The sequence below is a fragment of the Harpia harpyja genome, chromosome 20 (genome assembly GCF_026419915.1).
Source record: "Harpia harpyja isolate bHarHar1 chromosome 20, bHarHar1 primary haplotype, whole genome shotgun sequence".
Lineage (NCBI taxonomy): Eukaryota > Metazoa > Chordata > Aves > Accipitriformes > Accipitridae > Harpia > Harpia harpyja.
In genome coordinates this window covers 3,616,684-3,638,827 of record NC_068959.1, presented here as the reverse complement: position 1 = coordinate 3,638,827, position 22,144 = coordinate 3,616,684, and the positions used below count along the sequence as shown (strand labels likewise).

General features: G+C 39.8%; 1 long non-coding RNA gene across 1 annotated transcript; it reads right to left on the bottom strand.

Annotated features, from left to right (window-relative positions):
* Window positions 1-52: 52 nt before the first annotated feature.
* On the bottom strand, window positions 53-21,905 carry LOC128155058 (uncharacterized). Its single transcript, XR_008239513.1, has 3 exons — window positions 21,804-21,905; window positions 16,134-16,283; window positions 53-1,524 (listed from the first exon to the last, which is right to left on the bottom strand). It is a non-coding gene; the product is annotated as an uncharacterized LOC128155058 (long non-coding RNA).
* Window positions 21,906-22,144: the final 239 nt, after the last annotated feature.

Below are 22,144 nucleotides of genomic sequence, written 5' to 3'. Positions count from 1 at the left end.
AAAAGACCCCACATATGAAAAATACATGTGGGGGTTTCGGGGTGGGGGGGAGGGGTGGTGGTGGCGGCATCTGTAATTCAGCAGGTATAGGAGCAGCAGTGTCCTCCATATGATCTTCTGCATACAAGGCAACATTAGCAAAAATGAAAATAATCATATAAAAGCTAAATTAAAACGGTGACATATAACATGCCTACATATAAGGTCAAAGATACTGTTATGCTTTGGTTCCAGATTTAGTGAAAGCAGTGCAAGGTTTATCTTTAAATACAGCACTGTTACTATATAAACCAAACAGATCGTTCATAATTTTTTTATAAATCTCTAGAAGATTGTTATCTATGTTATTCCTAGGTACCTGTGACCATTTGCCCTGCAGATGATTTTCCATATTATCCATATGAAAAATGTCCAGCAGTGTTGGCGCTGAGCCCCTGTGATGATCAGTGATAAGGGTTGTCTGAAGAGCCCTAAGGAGCTGTGCAAGAGAGGATGCTGTAAAACTGAGGAAAGAAAGATGTAGAACTTCAGGGATGTAGCACACGTGGTTAACAACATGGTAACTTGGAAGTGCTAGGGGTTTTCCAAGTGTGTAATTAATTTCCACTAAAGATTTTATTTTGTATTTTATAAAATTCTGTTATTGTCCACCTACTGTAATGAAATTCTGGAGAAGAAGTTGGAATTGCGGAGAGGAGTGATAATTCCTGTCTGTATGCTCTCATTTATGCTGTTAGGTATTGATTACTATTATTAGTAGTAATAATAATAACAGTACACTGCAGTAGTTGTTCTGGTAATGTTGAACTATAAACATGGAGGTAAATAGCTTAACAAGCCAGGATAATTCCTTTATTCTCAAACCTCAAATATAGTTTATAGAGCAGAATGAGTCAGCAGGAAGGATCTGCTTTTACGTATCCTTCTCTGAGAGAAGAAGCGCAGAGAGGAATACAGCAGTGTTGTATAGTTGGATTCATTTCAAGTTTTAAGATAGTAGGCTTTTTGATGAGAGATTTTTAATGTATTTTAGCCATCCCCATGTGGATACTAGAATATGATATACAATCTTTCTATCTGTTTTAACCAGCTGATTTATTATCTGTTCATAATGTACTTTTTTCCAAGCAGTTGGACACCTCATCTTCAGAGTATTTTATAAGGAGCCTAGGTTTTTCAGGGATGGTATTCCCTGCAGTCCAGCATCCTATAAATGCAAGGAAAAGGTTTCCCCAGCTTACTGCCTTACTGGCAAATGTGGCACGTGTACCTTAGAGGAGGTCCGAGTTTCAAACTTTGTAACAATTTTTACTAGTAATTGTGTATAATTTGTAACATTACCAAGAATGAAAAACCCTCTATCTAATATATAGTGATTGCAATCCATGTTCATCAACTTAAGTCTGGAACACAAATCTGTTCCGGGGAGTGCAGCTTCCCTACCCAGTGTCTCTTCCTGAGCATCGCTTCCAAGGAGAGTTATCCCATGGTTCTGCAGGCGTTCTTCTGTTCTGGAGAGTGACTCTGTCATTGAAATGGGCAGTGAAGTTTAGGACATGAGAAATGCATCCATTCAAAAGCACTTCACTAAGACGAGTTAAGATTTCATTGCTTGTCCTAAGTTTGGAGATTATTTTAATGTGACTGAAACATGACAGTACTTTAATTTGTCAAAATTCAGTATGTTTTTTCCTATGAGTACAGCTGAATATGTGAATTCTTATTCTATGTGAACACAGCATGTGAATACATTTTTCTATTTCATCTGCTAAATGGCATTTTCTATTAGAAACCCCATTCAGTTACAGTCTGTTGCCCTAACTCGTATGAGGAGTTCAGTCGGTTTAATTGTGAATGTCCACACATGAAGAATGTGGCACATCAGAAATTACTAATTAGAGAAGCTGGGATTTTCAGAAATGCCAAGGAGATTCAGGAGCGTAAGTGCCAGTCCACAGTTTCATACACATTTAAGTTAATTTAAATTCACTGGTGTTATAATTACTATATTCACTGAGATGCAGTTGCAGACACTAATGGTTTTTAAAAAAAAAAGTGTTCTGTTCAGACATCAAATCTTGTTTCCCCTGATGTCAGTAGGAATGGGAATGGATTTAGGTTTTGCCGTTTCCATTAAGCAAAATAAAATATCCAATAGGCAATTTCCTGTCATAAAAAGATCTGAGAGCAGATGGAAGAAGAATAATCTAATTGAGATGCATTTCTTTTTTACTAGCTTACTCTATTTCATTTTTAAGAGCATAACTAAAATGTCTTCTTCCACAAAGAGAGCTTGTTCATTAAGTCTTAAAATAAATGACAAGCAAAAAAGCTCTTTTATAAATCCAGAATGCTAGTGGTGATACCAGGCATTTCTAATAACCTATTAACACCACAAAAACTCAAAACAAAAAATGATGAAGCCCACTGTTGAGTAAAGACCAGCGAAGCTTTCACCAGCAGCAGGCTTTTCTGACTCATTCTTTCTCTGGCAATAGAAAATGCAGTTGCTGCAGAGAAATGAAGGATCTCATTCATTCATGGGGGACGGGGAAAAGGAAAGAGCAGGGGCCAAGCTTTCCTCCCACGGCTGAATTATAGTGCTGGAGAGGGTTTGCTCCTTCCCTCTCTGGTTCTGTTGCGTCCTTCCAAATCTCTGATAGTTGTAGTGGAAAATGTGTTTAAATCTCCAGAGTCATTGATCTGGTTGATGATGGGTTGACTTTGTGTTGCGGATATATTTTCAGAAGGTGTTAAGTTATGACATCTAAGTTTAATACTTAAAATGAAATGGAGCTTTGAAGTGTATGAGAGAAGAAAGGGAAAGCAGTTTATACATTAGGCTACTTTGTTTCCTCAGAAGTCTTTGTAACCCTTCAAAATCTTTTCACAAACATTTTGAGAGCTTCCAGGAGGATTTATTTTAGTTTGTCTTAGTGTGTTTATTTGGGTTTCTTTTAGGTTCCCTATGTTTAAAATGAATCACACAGAGACAGCATAAAGGGACATTATAAAGTGACCCACTTCAGAAGTGGCCACCATCATCCAGCTGTGGTAGCTGGAAGCGAAATGGAAATGGAGGGATGGAGGATGTTCTTTCAGAATGAGGACATGATACAGGAAGCTGGTCTGTTCCTATGTATTTAGAGGGGTATTAGCCCATCTATTTCAGACATCTGAGTTATTTGTTTAGGTTAGAAGCGTCTGTTTTTCATCTGAACAGCCAAGGAAGAGAAGCAGAGATTCTCAGAAAATGCTTCACATCACCCCAATTAGGCAACAATTAAACTCTTAAATCAGATGTTCTAAACTGCTTATGGAAGAATGTCTCTGTGTGTTGGGATAGGGATCCTACCTTGCTCACCTAGGCCCTTTAGTTTAAGAAGCTCCAGGCAGGCAGTCTTAAAGTTGGGCGATATCCCTCAGGTATGCAGAAGAACATATACATGTGAGATAAGGTAAAATCAGCTCTGGAAACACTGCTGGCAGGGAGCCTGGATCCACCTGAGCTGAGCTGTAAACCCCTCATATCTTCTGATACGCTCAGAGAAGACGTTATGCATTGAAGGAAGAATGTGTAGTCAGAGATGACATGTTTTTCCTGGCTGGCCAGAAGATCTAAATTGATGATCTTATGGTACCTGTCTCTTGTTTCCTATTCCATGCTCAAAACCTGCATGACTGCAAGAACTTCAGGCTCTGTTCGTGCATGTGAACCGCATCCACAGATGTATAAAGGGTAGGGCAGCACACATAATTGCAATTTGGAAATAAATACAGGGACAGATCATTGGCTATAGAAAGGGGCAGCATGGGAGGTGAAAAAGCCCTGAGTGGATGTATAGTTGCCACAGCTACCCTGATAGTCCATTCATAACCCCTATCCAACAAATTAACGGAGTATTTTGGGACAGTCCTCAGCCAGCAGACTGCTCCTGAAGGGAATATTTTCTCCAGTATAATTTAGATAAAACTCTGGGGCCCTTACCTACCCTAGAACTGGCAGCTAAAATAATAACTCACCTTCCACCCACCCGCTGTACCAATTCAGAAAGATGAGCGAAAAACCATGAACTAGGTTACACAGCAACAGAATAAGATCCAGACACCCTAGATGTTACTGAAGTAGGTGCAATGACAAAAAAATTCTGAGATAATTTAAGTAGAGAACAGACACCGAATAGCACTAGATGAAAAGATTCTTAATAACGTAATGATATGAAATTATGAATAATCTAATGAAATGAACAGATATAAATTCATAACTACACACACACTGATAAACGAGTCATCCCTGTAGACTGCAAACTGTCCTCAGTTTGTGTGTGTGTGCAGCAAAGTAGAGATATTCAGAGGAGCCTCAATATGACCCAAAAGGTCCCCAAAAGCCTGTATTTCCCTAAAGTTCTATAAGATCTCTCACAAAATGTTAATTATATGTTCTCCTACACAAGAGTGGATTCAGAGACACTGGCCAAGTCTTCACTGTGCTAAGCCTTCTTGTCAAGAGGCATAAATTTATCATGGAAAAGCACCAGATCTGGCCTATTGCAGAGCGAGGAGAAATCACACACTGAACAGTGAAGAAAAACCATTTTGCTGCCACCCAGACAGAGGCTGAGTAGAGCAAACTCCCCAGCCAAAATAGCAGATAACATGCAATCACCTTTTAATGTATTAAGAAAGGCCAATGGGTTATGGTAGCTTAGGAAATGCAATTTCTAGCTTTTAACTTGTTGAACACTCGGCTTGGCCACAAAGAGTTTTTTACAAGAACCTCCATACAGCACTTTGTATAATACTTTTTAAAATGTGCAATACAGCATTAAGCATTGTTTTGGAGTGATTTCTCTAAAAATTACTATTCATTTCATCTGTGTTGTGCTGAGCCTGCCAGCCAGCAGGTGTGGCTGTGGAGCCTTTTGAAATCCACGGGATTTCTTCCATCAGTCCAGAGGCTGTGGAGAGATGTCATCACTGTACCCAGTGGTATCTAACAAGGATATTCTAACAAGTTACGTGTTTGCCTTCACCCTTAGAAATCCCAGGGTAACTGTAAACACGAGTGACATATGTACGGGTGTCTTTTATGCAGATGTTAATGTCAGTATTTTTTACTGCAAAGGACTTGAAACTATCGTTTGTATCCTTTGCTGACGAGCTCCATTTTTAATGTATACAACTGGCATTATCCTTAGAACTACTCATAAGGTATTTGGCTCTCTGAGTTGTTAAATAACAGATTTACTTTAGGTGCTGGCATATAATTTTAAGAGAAAATATTCTTTGATATAACTTAAAAGATCATTTCACTGTTTGCTATCAGATTCTTACCAGAGCTGAAAGCCAAATTCTTACAAGAAACAAAATTAAGTTCTCCTTCAAAGCACAGAGGGAATAACAAAGATGTAGAACTACTAAAAGATGAGAAGTACTGTTTTTCATACCTGTCAGAATGGTCCAGGATTTGGGAAGGTGAGAAGTGCTTTTCTTAAAATATTTATTGCTGCATAAAATTGTTATTGTAATTACAACGCACCAGTGCTGGATTAGCTGTGTGTCTTCATGGGGTTGAATCTAATCAATATCATTGCAGCAGCAAACAATGTTGATTGTGAGGGAGAAGTATTTCCAAAATTAAATAGAACAAAGCAGACTTTTAATCTGCTGTCTTGTATTTTGGTATTTTAGATTGGACCTGAATTCAGTGGTTCATTTGTATTTAACAAAACAATTGAGCACATATTCAACTACAAGTGCATCGGATTCAAGCACACACTTACCCGCTTTTATAGCAGGATGACTGGACTGCAGGTTTAACCACACTGCTGAACTAGAGAGTACACACCTGTAGCTAAAGTGCAGGGGGGGAAAATGCATGCACGATCCAACCTCAGAGACTTCTCATCCTGATACTTTCCTACTTTTCCTGTCTAATGGTGTTCATATTTTACAGGTGGTTTTAAACACCCAGCATCAAAAAACTTCTTCACTTCTTAAAGAATCATCCATCTAGGGAATATGGGATATCCTTTGGGGGTCTGCACATTATTTTGGAGTATTTCTCTTGCAGATGATCATCTGCTGTTTTATTCGAGGTATGTTAAGAAAATGCTGGACTGAGTGTTCCAGCTGATGTTTTGTCATGGTTTCCAAAAATAAAAGAAAGTAAATGAAGATTGTACAAAACCAGTCATGATTGCCGAGTCAGCAGTTGCTGAGCTGACTTACACTTGGAATAACAGTCAGTAAAAAAACAACAAAACTTGGCTCATAGAAATTTCCTGAACTGGAACAGCCAACAGGATTATTTTTAGTTCAGGTTTTAATGTTTTATCATTTAAAGGGAAAACAGTTGCCAGATGAAAAACATTACATACAGTTTTGAACAAAAGGTATTTTCTTATGTGCTAAACTTTAAAAAACAGATTTTTAGAGGGTATGTTTTCTCAACTACCTCTGTTTCTTAAGCTTTCCAGCCCCAGCATCATTAACAAAAATAAAGCTAATGTGAAAAAGTGAGAAGGGACATTTTAGCCAAAAGCTATTTTTGGTGTACTTTTACAGTGCTGTGAGTAGATACTAGAGTTAGTGGTCCACCGTTGCCCAGGAAACCCCTTTACTCCTAAAGAGTGATTATAGGCTATAGCTTGGCAAGCAGGATGACAGCCATGAAGGATTTAAAAATATTTATTTAATATTTTTTATTGTTAAATAGCTATATTTAAATATTCACTGTGAAATTACCTATTTAGACTTCATAGAGTCTAATTTTGTATCTGTTTTATTCTATGTAATTAGAAGCCAGATTTAGCTTTGCCTATAGCTTTCTATCCCAACAGCTAAACGCGTTTCATCTGCAAGTGTTCTGAAACTTTATTTCAAAACTGTTTCAAAACAAATACTTGGTAGAGCTTGATTAATGTTTCTTTTGGCAGCAGTTCTGCCTTATGCGGCCCAAAGTCATGTTGTTTGTTACCAGTCCCACATCTTTCCCTAAGCTGTGCTGGCATTAATTGCATGTGGGGTTGTGCAGCGAACCCGGTCAAGGACTTGATGTTGACTAAAATAACCTGACCAAAGATGGTTATTTTGAACTTGGATCCCTTTCCTGAACGATGGCCTCACGAAGATGCAGTGGCACCAGTGAGACGGTAGCCTGGGAAGGGAAGAGCAAGAGGGGCACAAGGAAAAGAGACGCTGCTTCACCCAGGACATGAAACCACAGCCCCGGCTTTACAAACTGAGACCCCCTGCATTGACTTTGGCCTGTTCAATATCTAAAGAAAATAGAAAAAAAAGCAATTGCATAGCTATGATACTGTAGTTGTGTGTTAATTATGTTTCTCCAATATCCATGTCTAAATTAACTGAATGTACTATGAATTAATGACATGCTACAGGGATTAGCATACATAGACAACATACGAGGAATCTGCATAGTAATGTAAGATTAGGGAAAACACGCAAACATGCATTTCTAGGAGGAAGATCTGCTTAGAGAACACAAATTACAAACAAAAACACTAACAGAAAACGAATAGGTATTTTATAGTTGTCTTACTGTTTTCTGTTACCAGCCCTGATTGATGATGGGTCTGCAGCAAGAGGAACAGTTATTCATTAACAGCCAAGTAACTACAGCATGATTAAAGAGGCCAGGCATATACCTGATTGTTGGTATTCACTGGGTGTGAACTGAGGATAAATTACCTGCAGAGGCAGTAAAAGAAGCTGGAACTAGAAAAATACCTAGCGGAGGCGAGCTAAACTGCTGTTCCACATGTTTAGCTGAAACTGGTAGCAGTTTGGGTTATATGGAAACTGTGTTATTGGGGCTATATAGAAAGTGTTATGGGGGCTCTCTTGTCCATCCTGTGTATTTTGGGGGAAGTAATTTCTGCCCAATCATTACATTATCTGGTATTGCGAGCTGTCTGTAAAGTATTTCAATAATCTTGCTGAGCAGCAAAGCTAACACAATGAGGAAACTGGAAGAGTTTATGAGCAGTGAAGTCTGTTTATCATACGAATTAGGAAGCAAATTCCAATTCTTACTGTGATAACTTTTCCTATTTATTGTCACATATTTAAAATTTTTCATTAGCTTTCCTCTGTTGCACTTTCCAGGTGGTCACTGACATTGCTAGGAAAAAAAAAAAGTACAGACACCCCAAGCTAGATATTAGGATGTGGCAGAAAGCTATGAAAAGCCTGGAATGTTAAAAAAATAAACATTGTTAAAAAATAAAGAGCCCTATTGTTATGTTTAAGTTTAAAATAAATATTTCTTATTTTGTGGCTTTATAGCATGGTAACTATTTAAATTCAGCAATTACAATAGAAAATCTTGAAATATGAACAGACTTTTCGATAACATTTCATGGCAACAAAAAGCCATACCACCAAAATCAGGATAATTTCAGCACATCTTAATTTCTTCCTATTTGGTCTTGCATTGCTTATTAAACTTAAGCATCAGGACAGTGCAGCCCTTCCAATTTTGCTCTCTGGCCTGTGCTTTGCTGCCAGCCTGTTTATGCAGGAGCAATGCCCCTGCTGTGGCAGGATTAATAAAGCATTGACTGACAGATTCTAACTGTAACAGCTGCTTTTATGGGTTATCACATGTGGGTGTGAAAAAGGCGCACTGGCCCTCTGAGGAAAGCAGATTTACTATAGATAAACCTTTAATGACATCACCTGGGTGTAACCAACACTTTAGAATGCTTCATAAATTTGTAATTATTTGTAAAGTGTAAATCCTATACATGGCTCGACCTTACCAACACTAGGCTAGTGCAGCTCCATGCCCTGCACGCAAATACTGGGACAATTAGAAGAGATTACACCGAGATTTAGATGCTAGGCTATTTTTAAAATCTCTTCCTCTCCTAATGCGTTTTCTCATATAATCCTATCTAAAAATTTATTTTGAGGGCTCGGGGTAAGTAGGGAACTGGGGGCTTAAAGTCAGCAAATCCAGAAAAAGCTTATGTGGGCTAGGGGTTAGGTTAGAGCTCAGAAAAGCAGATTTTATTCACTGCATCCCAGCTCAGGAGATGGAAGAGCATACCTTGAAGATCCCAGAAAGAAAAACAGTATCTATGAGGCTCAAAAAAAAAAAACCAAAAAAACCCCAAAGGTGTGAAAGGGAGGCAGAGGTAGCAAATTCTCCAAGAATAAATAATAAAATATTTTCCATTTTAAATGGCCAACTGGATCTGACACTAACCTCGAAGATGTCTGGATCATGTTCCTTCCTTGCTGTGCTGCTGGCTGAGATGGTTTGGGGTAAATAATCTTGTTGCTGAACACATCAGATTCCTCATCTGTGAAGTGGTATTGACTTTGCAAAGCCCACTGAGAGCTACTGATGGAAAATGCTATTCTAGAGTTGATATTAAAATATGATGCTTTCCCCATAAAAGACTAGCATTTGAATTATTTTAGACACGTGCTCAGTTTGTTCAGATACAAACAATTATCAGGTTTTAGAAGGGTGGTCAGAGAAGAGCAGATAATCAACTAATCTCTGCTGTTAAATGCTTTGCCTATGGAAAATGAGTAATTATTTGCCTACATGCTGTATGCCTCCCGCCACTCTGCGGAGTTAGCAAATACACCACCACTGAAAGAGGAAATGATAACACAAGCAGGAACCTCCTTGCTGGAAGAAAACTGGGGGAAAAAAAAAAAAAGGTGCTTCTGTGAGTAATATGGAAATAACTACCCAATTCAGAAATCTCTATTGCACTTAGTGATGCAGCTGAAGACACGTCCAGATCGCAGCATCACCAGCCATGGGCTACGGAAGAGGATCTAGCACAGTTAGACCAACCATGCAGCTCTAAGAGTTCTGCTCTTCGCTATCAGTTTCTATTTGTTTTTAATTATTTTCTGCAGAGGAATTAATATTAAAATTGTTAAGTATTTTATTGCATACATGGATAAATGTTTAAGAAACATGTCACAGTTGCTCAATTGCAGAAGTGTATTTTCCCAGTGAAAAGATTGATTTTCAGAGACTGTGTTAGACAAAGACTACCTTACTTACATCAAACATTATTTTGAAGTGTTCCAAACAGATTTCCTTTCTTGTTGGTTGTGGGGTGTTACTGATAGTAAAAGCTGTACTTCTTAAACCTCTGTTCAATGGCATTCTTTAGATTTAATGGAGAAAAAGTTGCACCAGCTGTTGAAACAAAATAGTTATTTTCCTAGCTTAAGTATTTTGGACTCATTGGTTAATTCTTTCCTTTGTTCTGTTGCTTAGAAAGCTTACACAGACTGTGATGATACAAAATTACATCAGATACACAAACATCCTCTCAAAATTCAGAACTCGAATCTTCCCTTGAGTCACTTGAATACAGCTGCTAATTATCTCATAGAGGGCATTCTGCTGCAGTTTGAAGAGCATATGATACCAAAGGCGAAACTGCTTGGTGACACTGTATGCATTACTTCAACTGTATGAATGTTTCTCCAAACCAGAAGTCTCTATTTTTTGAAGGGGAGGAAGGATAAGCTAATAGTTAGAGAAGTGAGAACAGCCAGCGCAGGACACGTCTCCACTGAGAGCTTATAAATGAAGTATAGTGAAAGTTTTCCTTCCCTGACAAAGAGAAACAGGGAAAAGAGAGCGATACGTCTTGTCTCATGCAGTGCTAGGTGAAGACTTAAGCACCACATATCAGGTTCCCTGGCAAAACCCATTGCTGTTAAAGCAATGTTCTGCTTTGTTCTGAGAGGTGGGATGTGTGATATTCTGAAACTATTAACCATCCTATTTTTCACTTCCATACACCAGGTAGAGAAGCTTCAGTATGTCTGAAATGACGTTTCAGTAATTGACTGCTGAAAGTTTGAAATCCTGAGATCTAAGTGAGAGATAAATATGTGCAGTTAATAAATGTATTATTCTTTTATTAAGTCCTAGAAGCAAATGCAGTATTACTGAAGACGGAAACAATTTTGTTGATATCACTGGAGTTGAACACACTTATGCCAGAATGAAACATAAATGTCCACATAATCCTCTGTGACCTCTCAATTATTCCCACGCAGCGCAACAGTGATTTCACAGATTACACTGAAGGGAAGTGTAATTTAAACTTTCCATGGTACGTGTGCTTGTCCCTTTAACTTTCTTATTCAGTAGTCATTAAGGCAAGTTAATCTGTAGTGTATTTTAGTTGGAGTAAGGGTTGCAGCAGAGACACTTGGGCCCATTGTGAGTCTTTGTGTTCTTTCTAGCGCTATTTTCCATAATGATTTCATCCCTATCCCAGTGTCTGATTATAAGAGGAATAGCCTTTGTATGCAGAAGACAATGTATTGATTGCTAGCCATGGTGGAGCTGCGTGGGAGACAAGTATTATGTATCTACAGCTGGAGCTTGCTGGAGTAAAGAACCACTAGTACAAAACATTTGCTGTAACTTTCCATGGATAAAAAACATTTCAGTAACAAAGTACAGGATTACCAAAATGTAGCTTAGACAAGTTTCACTCAAATATTTACAGTTAAGTATAAATGTTTTCTGAGATTTAGGAAAACTTAGCAGTGTCCACTGCTGCTTATAAAATTCATGCCTCTACTTCTGGATTTTCTTTTTCTGTCTTAACTATAGTAATTAAAATCCCTGTCTCAACAGAAATGAGAAATAGAAACTTTTGAAATTGGTTGCCATCTGAAGAGTAACATCTTGATTCCTGGAACTGGCAAAACATTCATTGATTTTTAACAGTATCAGTGCTTGTTTTGGATTGTCTGCCTTAACTCTACTTCTGAAACCCTGTCAAACCCAGCCCCTCTTGTTACACCATTCTTAATACTAGACTAGCTAGCTTGTGCTTGCTAAGATCTACCCTTTTTTAAACACATGCAGTCAGATTACATTGTCCCTCTTCGGTGTTACATAAAATCCACAGGTGTATAGTCGAAAAAAGGTTCACTGTAGAGTGGCATGTGAAATATATTGGCATGAAGAACCACCCTTTTTTAACTGGGTTGGTCATATGATTGGTATTTGGCAGAGACTCACAGCATGACTCAGTAAAATCTTTTAACAGTGAAGCTTCTCATATAGTAAACATTCCCAAGCACCAGACTGTATAGTTTTATTTCACTGAAGTAAAATCCCATTATATTAAATTATAATGTGGAGACATTCTCTGCGTTAATTTAATGGATGCAGCTCTTCAGGTTCTCACCATCTGTTCCACCCTTTAATTACAAAAACAAAAAAGTACAATTCACAATCCCATCATAAAAAAAGAGGACTAGAAGTGATTTGGATGCACAGGTATGTATTATACTCAGACTGCCAGCATCTGTTACATACATAGTTTCACTTGACAGTAAGCTGTACTTTGCTGGTAGCACCCCCACTTTAAAAATAGGTATTGGTAGTTTCAAGTGGATAAATGATTAGTCACTCCCTCACCTAAAAATCTTATTGTCCAGCACTGTGGTTCAGACTTCATCTTAGATATAGCTGCTTTTCAGGATAAGTTGTGCCTCCAAGGCACTGAACACCGAAGAATCTTTTGGGACAAAAGAGGGTACAGAAATGCAGTAAGTGAAAAGCCATGTTATAGATACCCTTTGTTACTATTTTTTAGAGAGGCTATCCTCGCTAAAAGGAATATATGTATTTTTTTCTTCTGGATGATATGTAGAAAGCATTTACATTTAAAACAGATGAACAAAATGCGAGTATTTGCATTCAGTGACACTGCCCACAAGCGTTTTCATTCACAGACATAAGATAATGAGTTTGTTCACCTAATAGTTATGACTTTTCTGTTAAAGATACCTTATACTTTGAAGAAAGTGTATTTCAGTTTAAAAAATCTGCTCATATAACTAGCCAGATTAATAGTAGCTCCAACGCTTCACAGAAGGGGAAGTGGGAGTTGAAATGGCCCTGAAAAGCTTTAAACAGACACAAGAGACGTCTCCTGTCTCCTGATCTGTTCACCAGCCCATGGCGCCTCCTGCTATACTGGTTTCATAGTACAGAGTAAGAGCAAGAGTTATTTTCTTGAACACAGAAGTGTATTAAATAGTCACATAAAACCTGAAGAACTTGTTTTGGAAGAAGTCAGCCCTATCTCAAGGCTACTGTAATGTACACACCTCTATTGTGGAAATTCTTTCACTTGGTATATTATCTACGTGAGTAATTCTTGATAGATTTTGGTACATTTGCCTGACTGTCTCCAGTTGGACACTGTCAAAAATTAGAGCAGTAGTAGCTGTACCAATAAAGTTTTCTGGACTACTAGAAGAATGAATATGAATGATTTTCCGCTGTAATAGATACCATTTTTTAAGGAAAGTTTAACTATAGTCAGGAGAAAGAGGGCAATTTATGAAAAGGTACATTGATGGACTTCATCTAGGAACAGCTGCAGCACAAGAATGGTAGCTTTAACACTTAACGCTGTTCAGACTAATTTGTACTATAGCTTTGGTGCCCTGGAAGGTGCTGTTTCTGAAATAAACATTCTTATCAGGAAATTCAGCCAGGTTTTTGTAAGATTATCTTTGATAGTAAAACATGAATCCAAATTAAACTTGCTGTGCAGTGTCCCAAAGCACTGGGCCACTGATTTCATGACAGAGCCTCCCTCGTGAAGCTGGCAAGCTTCTCCCTCCCATTCTGTGCAACTGAGATCAACCACTGTTGTAATAGACCCTGCATCGCCTCTCTACTCATTCAGTCCTGTAATAAATATACATTCATTATGGAATTGAAAAATTCTAATTGCTCAAGTTAATGACAGTTTTCTGAAACCAGTTCTTCTCTCTGATAATATACCTGATATCATTATTTAATTATGGAGTAATTATTCATCCAACGAAAACAACAGTCATAATTCCATTGATCTTTTCAGTTTGTAGTCTGAGGAGGAAAACCACACTGAAGTGTACAAATTAACATTATGCTTGTGCTAGATATGTACTCCTGAGAGTAAATCTCTGTGTACCATGGCAGCAAGCAAGGTTAGTACTAGCTCCTGTCTTTGAACACATAGAGACCGACAGCTTTTGGATGCACTTACTGCCCATGAGTGAAATTCAGCTAACGCAGCTCAAGTTCAGCATGCACTTGGGCAGCCCAGCACAAGCACAGCTTTTAAGCCTGCAAACTTTTAGGATTTGTTGGCTTGGGCTTCCAACAGCTGGGTGTGTGTAACATCTGTATGACAGACATGCAATACAGTATAGCGGACACGTGCACTCTGGGGCTAATACGAGGAGAATGTTACTTTGCCAGCAAACACACTCAGCAGCTATCACTAATGCTATATATATCAAAAAGGAAGTTTGATGCTCTGTCAGTAAGATGCCAGTTCCAGCTGAAAAGCCGAGAGTTTTGGTATTACCAGTGAGATTAACAAGTCACCCTTCATGGCCATTTCTCATTCTTTTGCCAAACGTGAGATTTTTATTAGTCAAATTTATAACTGCATTTTTTATTTTCATTATATTTATCCTATACACAACTTCAGGGAGAAAAGCCTCTCAGTTTAGAATGACATTTCCAGAGCTTACAAGGTGTTGTGGATCATTTGGCTAAATCCGATTCAGTGAGGCTGAAAAGGGGGAAGAAATGAAGTTATGCACAGGAAAAGGGACAGAGGAGAAGAATGACAGTCAGGAAGAATGATGCTAGCTTTGATGCAAAAAAATGCTGATCAAGGAGGGAGGTCACAGCATGCAATGGAATAGGAGATTAAAAAAAAAATTTATTATTAAAATAGAACAGATCAGTGTTTGCTGTTACTGTGATCACTGGGAGAGCTGGGGAGTTTGTTACAGCTGAAGGGAGGTATCTAATGTTCTCAGGATTGACCACAGCCTCTTCCCAACCATTTTTCATCCTTCCCAAGTCACATGAGTTTGATGGATATGATCAGGAAAGGTGGGGAAAGGTGACCCTGCTCAGGGCTGGAAGGGTAAATAGTCTTAGCTAATAAAAACAGAGACAGTACTTTGCCTATGAATGCAGTGTTACTAATGAGGAAGCTCAGGTTTATCAAGTTGAGGAAGCTCAGGTTTATCAAGTGTAGCTCCATCTACCTGGGGATATTCTCTTTCCAAGTAATTTACCATTGTTATTTCATTTTGCATGTTTATATCTTTACTATTATTATACTCACAAATATTTTGACTGTCATTGAGTTGGCATGACTAGTAGTTTCTGCTTGGGCAATATAGGATTACCAAGAATGCTTATGCTCGGGACTGAGGTGTGCTGACAACACATGACTTTATAATGCCAAAGCCGAGGTAGTCCACGCATTTTTATTTTCAATGATATCTGTATTTTCATGAATATTAAACTGGCTCTCAAAGTTTCCTCAAAAAAGAAGAGACAGTTCTATCTAGGCTCTGTATAAGCCAGCTACAGTAGTGCAAATAATTTCAGGTTGCTACAGCATGTTCTTCCACTCCACCCTTAAAATAAGGCTTTTGGTGAGAACACTGTTATGTAAGGCTGCAAATGAGATTTGGAACAATAATAATTATCCAACTTGCCACCTATTTTTAATACCTAAGATGGAAGGCACTGAAATTCTGAATGATAATATTTAAAGAACAAAGCACAGCAGTGAATCCACCTATTACAATGAAATCTGATTCAGTATTAGGTTAAAAATAAGGTCAGGTTATTATTTGTAACTAGTTATTACTAATAATACACTTGTTAGCCACAGTGAAGTGAAATCATGATCTAAGAATAAGTGTGCCTGTGCAGTGAATATATCACGGTTCTCCTTTGTCCTTTAGTACATACACAAATAGATTTCAAAAGAAAATTTCCCTCCCCAGTCTCTCTATTCAGAGGAAGCATTTAAGCAGCAGCCAGGACACAGCACTGCTTGGAACTGAGCTTGAGAGCTGTTGCTGAGCTGGATGGCAAAGCAGCAGTATAGCCAAGGCATCTTTAGCAGGTTCCGTGTACCTGTTTTGTCATGCAAGACATCTGTGGCATCTCCAAAACAACATGGATATTATATTAATACACTGCTAGAAGTCATGGGTACTCCCCAACTGGGTTCATGCTTCCTTCGCTACAAGATACTGGCAGTGCTGTGAAGGAAACATACATTTACCTGGCAGGGAAGTGAGGGAGTAATACCTCACGTTTTCTTGCTGGAATCCTTTTTTGCAGTCTTTCTATAGCTTAACTCTCTAGTTGCTTGGCCCAGATGAAGGTCATTATGACAGTAACTGCGACGTAGTATTAACTGAAGAGTAAATATCTGGGGAAAAAAAAAAAGGCAATAGCTATAATATGCAGAGAATCTCATTCATTCACTCAAATAGGCTACAGAATGGCTACATCACTTAGGTGTTGCCTGGCTTAACAGGTTCTCCAGGACAAGACAAGAAAAAGAAGCACAGAATAAAGGTAAAAGTCCTACTTATTGGTTGAACTGTCCTATGTACTACTTTGCAAGGGCACAGTGAAAGAGCAGAAACGTTATGACAAGCATGGGCAAAACGACTCTCAGAGCGCAGGCTTAATATCCTTAAGTCTGCGGGTACGGCACTTGGTCCTCCTGGATTTATAGGCATTTAATAGGATCACAGTCTTGTTCCAAGGAAAACAATTCTCATTACAGTCCTGAAGCCTCCCCAGCTACATTAGCCAGCTGCCTTCTTTTGGATTAGCTGCTGCATTTTGCCATAAGTCTACGCACCAAGATGAGGAGAGAAAATATATCCTGCAGAGGTTTTAGCCGTAATTCAGCTGTCATGTTGTATTTGAAGTTTCACAGAAATGAGCAGTGGAGCCCCTTGCTAAGATGTTGCAACTTGAAAAAAACCACCCTCTTACAAGTCCTACATTTTTCAGATTCCTAAAGCCAACCATCTGAAAGCCAGAAACAGTGGTTTCTCCGTAGCGTGCTGGCACGAAAAGCAAAGATATATATCTATCCCATGCCTAGTGCAGGAAACATTATATAGGAATTGTCTGTACAAGGCACGTGGGATGTGCCAAGTTTGTGCCACTTATTAAAAACCCCACTTTGGATCATATTATCTCCATGACAACTGCTTGTATGTATTAATAATTTGTTGTGTGCTTAAACGTAGCTTATGGAAAGGACTGAACAATAGGAGAGCTTTTCCAAAGAAAGTACTTGTAACATGAGCTACGCTGATCAGAGCACCACACCAGCAATCAGCAAGTCTAAAGCCTCCTAGCACAAGCTTAGCAGGACATTTCACAGATGTTTACATTATTTGTTTAAAAGAAAGGAATTTAAGCATGTCACCAAGTATCTATTGAACTGGGGTCTCTACTCTCTTGACTCTAAATGCTTCTGTCATGTTTGGAAAGTTAGTTAACCTCAGTATCTGTTTCCTCAGCGGGCCTGAAATCTTGTATTTGTCCATCTGGCCAAGATAGCGATAGTATTTGTCCTGGCAGTGGTAGTATTTGTCAAGTGCTCTAAAGATTAAAACTGTTAGATGATACGTAGCATTTTCAGAACTGAGGAAGAACACAGCCATGTGCCGAGGTGCACAGTGATGCACCTACTTCAGCAGTGCTCCTGCCCAGCCAGGAGACAGCACCGGGCTGGATGTACAAGCCAAGAGCGGCGTTCAGTGCTGCCACGCTCATGGGGAGAGAGTAGGACAACACATATTTGCAAAATATTAAAAACCTAATGTTTGTGAATGAGCACTCCTTTCCTAGCTTTTGAAAGATTCCTGACTAGGAAATATCTGTATCCATAGTGATTTGAAGATGTGATTTTCACAGTTCTTCTTTCAATAAGACTGTACATTTCCTGCTTTCTCTACAACACTAGAGTGAACTATGAACTACCAGATTTCAAGTAATATGTTTTGTGGTATATAAGGTGATTAATAATGAGATTCCACCCTTTACAGAAGCCATTTCATTGAACTTTTAAAGCGAGTAGGCCTCTGTTGATAGTGTTGTCACTGATTTTGTCATGCACTACCTGGACTCTGGAATGGGACAAATATACAGAAATAATATTTGTTCGTGCTGCTGTTACACAAATATCTGACATAAATAGCTTCTCTTCCAGCTCCCATCTTTTGCAATCATTCTACTAAAGATCACAAGATTTATCTCACTTAATGGGACTATTAAGACACAAAACATACAATGTTTTGTCTCAGTAAGTGGCCAGTATCTGAATATGTGAGAGATTACATGATGTATACTTCTGACTTCATCTGATCAGGAAAAGTCCCTGTCCACAGAGGCAGTTGACTTCTACACTGAAGTACCAGTGTCTATACTCTTTGCTTACAAAAAAATGTATTAATTAAAGAAGGCAGCCCTCCATTAAATGTGGTAACTCATTAGTACACTATTGTATAGCCTTTTAATTCTGCATTTAGTATTAAAACACCACAGCAACAGCCATTTCAGACATGCATTGACTGATAATTTAGAACTAGTAACATATTCAGAGAGAGGTAAGTGTGAAGAAAACTAATATGCCTGTTCCTTACTATACAGTACTTAATCAACACTACATTCACATAGTTGTACGATGCTCGGCAATATAAATCTGCATCATTTAAACGCTGACTGATATGTCTTATACTACAATGGAAATGTTGGTGTTACTGCAGTAACTGATTATTGTAATTGCTAACACACACATCAATGAGTTTGAGATTCATTTCAGACCGTTAGAGAATTAGTTGGCACTATAGGTGGTTTTGCAAAAAAGCTGAATAACCTACCAACTCAGTGTGTGTAAACATTAACTGCAGTCAGCTTGAATAGTTAACCTTTTTAAAGAATGCCATACATACAAAACCCACTTGTCTCTGACTCAAGTGCTAGGATCGTGTACAGCAGTATAGACTGCCCTTGACTCATCATGGCAACCACACCCCGTCGATCTCCTTAGTTACAAACCACACACACAAAAGCCTGGCATATATTCACATACTAAATACGAAGTATCATTCCTGCCGTCTCACAATTCACACAGTTTAATCTTACTGTATATCTGAAGTACTGACAAACCCCCAACTTATGCAACACAGCAGGTATTCTTTCATTATTTTGATCTCCTTTGAAGGCTCAGATAATTATCTAAGAAAGAGGAGAAAAGCAACCATGATACTCTAAACTATTGATTACGACTCTCGAGAAGGAGGGAGGAACAAGATCTGACTTCTGATCCACAAATAGACTATTTGAAACAATATGAGGATAAAATACAGAGCTAATGCTTGGGATGGAGATGGAAACCAAAACTTTCCCCTTTTCTGCGAGTGTCCAGATAACTGAATCCTGAATTTCCTGTGCCAAGTCTCTCCTAGTCAATGGCACAGCTTCAGCTGCAAGCAGGGAGTGCTGAATCACCTACCCCTTCCAAAGTGGGGTTTGTCCTGGCAGTTAAGAGCTATGACTGTCTTTTCAAAGAAAAAGAGTTCCTTTCTTAGGCGAGCACTTTAACACTACACTCCTGTGAACCAATGGTGGGTTTGGCAACCATCACACTTGCTCTGAAGACAGCAGCGATTGTTATTGCAACCTGTAAGGAGCCCTGTCTAATCCACACTAGCTGTGCTTTCCCCACACCTATCAGATAAAACATCACAGGACTTTGGTTGTAGTTTCATAAGCAAATAAGCCAGGTTAAGTTTCCTGCTGCTGAAGAGGTTTTATTTCTCCTCTCTCGCTCCCATCTTTCCAATTCCAGAAACACAAGACGGGTGCAGGCAATGCAGTCCTGCCCCATTTTGAGCACTAGGATCAGTACCCAGCACACCCTCTTTTTCAGCTGGATCAGCTGTCAGCCACAGAGAGCCCAAGAGTTACAGCTGATAACCAAGGCCCTGCCTTCAGCTGAAGGCTGGACCAGATGATCTCCACAGCTCCCTTCCCACCTGGCCCCTGCTGTGATCCTGACCCTGTGGATCCCTTCCCATGCCAGCTCACACCACTTATACACCCACACAAAGAACTGGACAACAGTACAGATGCAGCAAAAAACACTTTTTCAAGTAGAGCAGGTTTTTTTGAACGCTCATTTTTTGCTGAACAGAGGGGGAATAATATTGAGAGGGGACTGCCATTGGTACCATCTTCCTATCAGCCTAATGTGACCATCATCCAAGAGCACAGAACACCTTGTTCTGGATCATAGTTAGACTCTGACAAGGTGCTGAAGCACTTGTTTCTCTTGAGATTGAGGCATATAGCAGCAAAATTGTAGGTTCAGATTTTTCTGAGTGTTGTGGAAAATAAGTAAAAAAACCCCACTAATTAGTTATTTTTTTTGTAGACAGGAACATAATTAACCATAAAACCGACACCACGAGGAGTTCAAAGATGTAATCTAGTCGAGTTTTGCCAAGAATTTCACTATCTGTATGGAAAACAGAGTTAATGTGGTCTTAAAACATCTGACTATGCCAGAAGGTCAACAGTTATTAAAGAAAATAAACTTTAGCTTGACAAGTTACACAAAAGATGATGTTATTGCATCATGTTCTTCGCATTTAGTTGTTCAAGATTATTTTGGGAGTATTAAGGAAGATGTGCTACAAAGTAAATTCCTGAAACCTATAATTTTTCAATGAACAACACTTTTCCTTCTACAACTTAAGTACAAAACTAAGAACATCTGAAGATGTAAATCTATGTAAAAAGTGCAAAAACATTCTGGAAGAAAAAGGAAACACCTGAGTTAGGTCATTCAAACCAACTGATGTCTACTAGGAGAGTATGACACCAAGAAAACGAGACTGACCTTTGAAAGCAAACATTCTCTCCCCCTTGCTCACTATGTAATTGTTAACGTGCTTCAATAGCAGGCAAAGAATTTAACAATTTAGACTCTGTATTAGGCAAACCCTGACCAAAACGATTAATGCCTATTAACTAGGAAAAGTCCTTGTTGATTTGATGGTTTCAACAGGGTACATTTTGTCCAAATTTTGACCCATTTAAGGGAAAAAATATTTTTTTTTACTGATCATTTCATGTCTTTTGCAAGTTATTTAAGGGAAATCTTGCATTGACTGATACCTCGATGCAAATTGCAATAAAATACATAATCCATCACAGATTACAGACGCATGTTTCCTTCATTCCTTTTTATTGCACCTTATTTGTCTCCACCTTACTGACATCTTTTCCTTTAGGTAGAAAACCAAGTGTCAGAGTACACTAAGGTAACTGAGGTCCACCACTAGCTTCCTGTATTTTGCTGAAAGCTTACACCGTGCTTCACCTATTCCTTCCCTCTTAAAAGGTCATAATAAACCCAAGACTTCCAAGAATTCTTTCAGTGCAAGTTGTTTTGAAGAAAAGAAACGCAACACAGCCTTTTTAATCCAAGCACTACACGGTGGTACAAGAGATAGTATTTAACACTCATGCTGGAGCTGAAGAGATTTCTTTCTAAGCACCTAACGCCAGCAAGTTCTCTCCAATTCCTTCTTCCCAGAGGGACACGGTAATCGTCCTCAGGACTACAGGGAGAAGCACAGACACTGCGAAGCCGGACGAAGCGATCACAACCTCTCCCAGCCCCCCCAGCAGACATACGGCAGGCCGGGCGCCCTGTCCAGTCCGTGCCCCCCTGAGGAGCCGCCGCTCGGCACACCGGGGACAGGCCGGCCACAGCAGCCCCCTCAGAGCAGCGCCCATCGCTCCCGCCTCAGGGCTGCGGGCGGGCGGGGCGGGGCTGCGCCGCCCCCCTCAAGCAGAACCCCACCGAGGAGAGCACCGGCCCTCCGCGCTCAGCGGCACCGCTGGTCTCACGCACCACAGGCCCGGCGGGCTGCCAAGGCGGATGGGACCGGGACCGGGACCGGGACCGAGACGGGGTCGCCGCGCCTCACCCACCGGGTGGGCGGGAAAGACCCTTCCCGGCGGCACACCCCCCCCCCCCTCCCGCGCATGCGCCGGCAATCCCTCACACGTAGAGCACAAGCACCGCCCCCGCCGCTTTGTGCCGCGCGAGGCTGCGCAGGCGCAGACGCGTCTCGACTCCGTCCCGCCGCCGCCGCCGATCGTCCTGCCGGTCGGGCTGGGCCCGGTCGGCCCGGGCGAGCGCGCACGCGCGGTCCCGCCCAGAGGCTGCGCATGCGCTCTTGCCTCTTATGG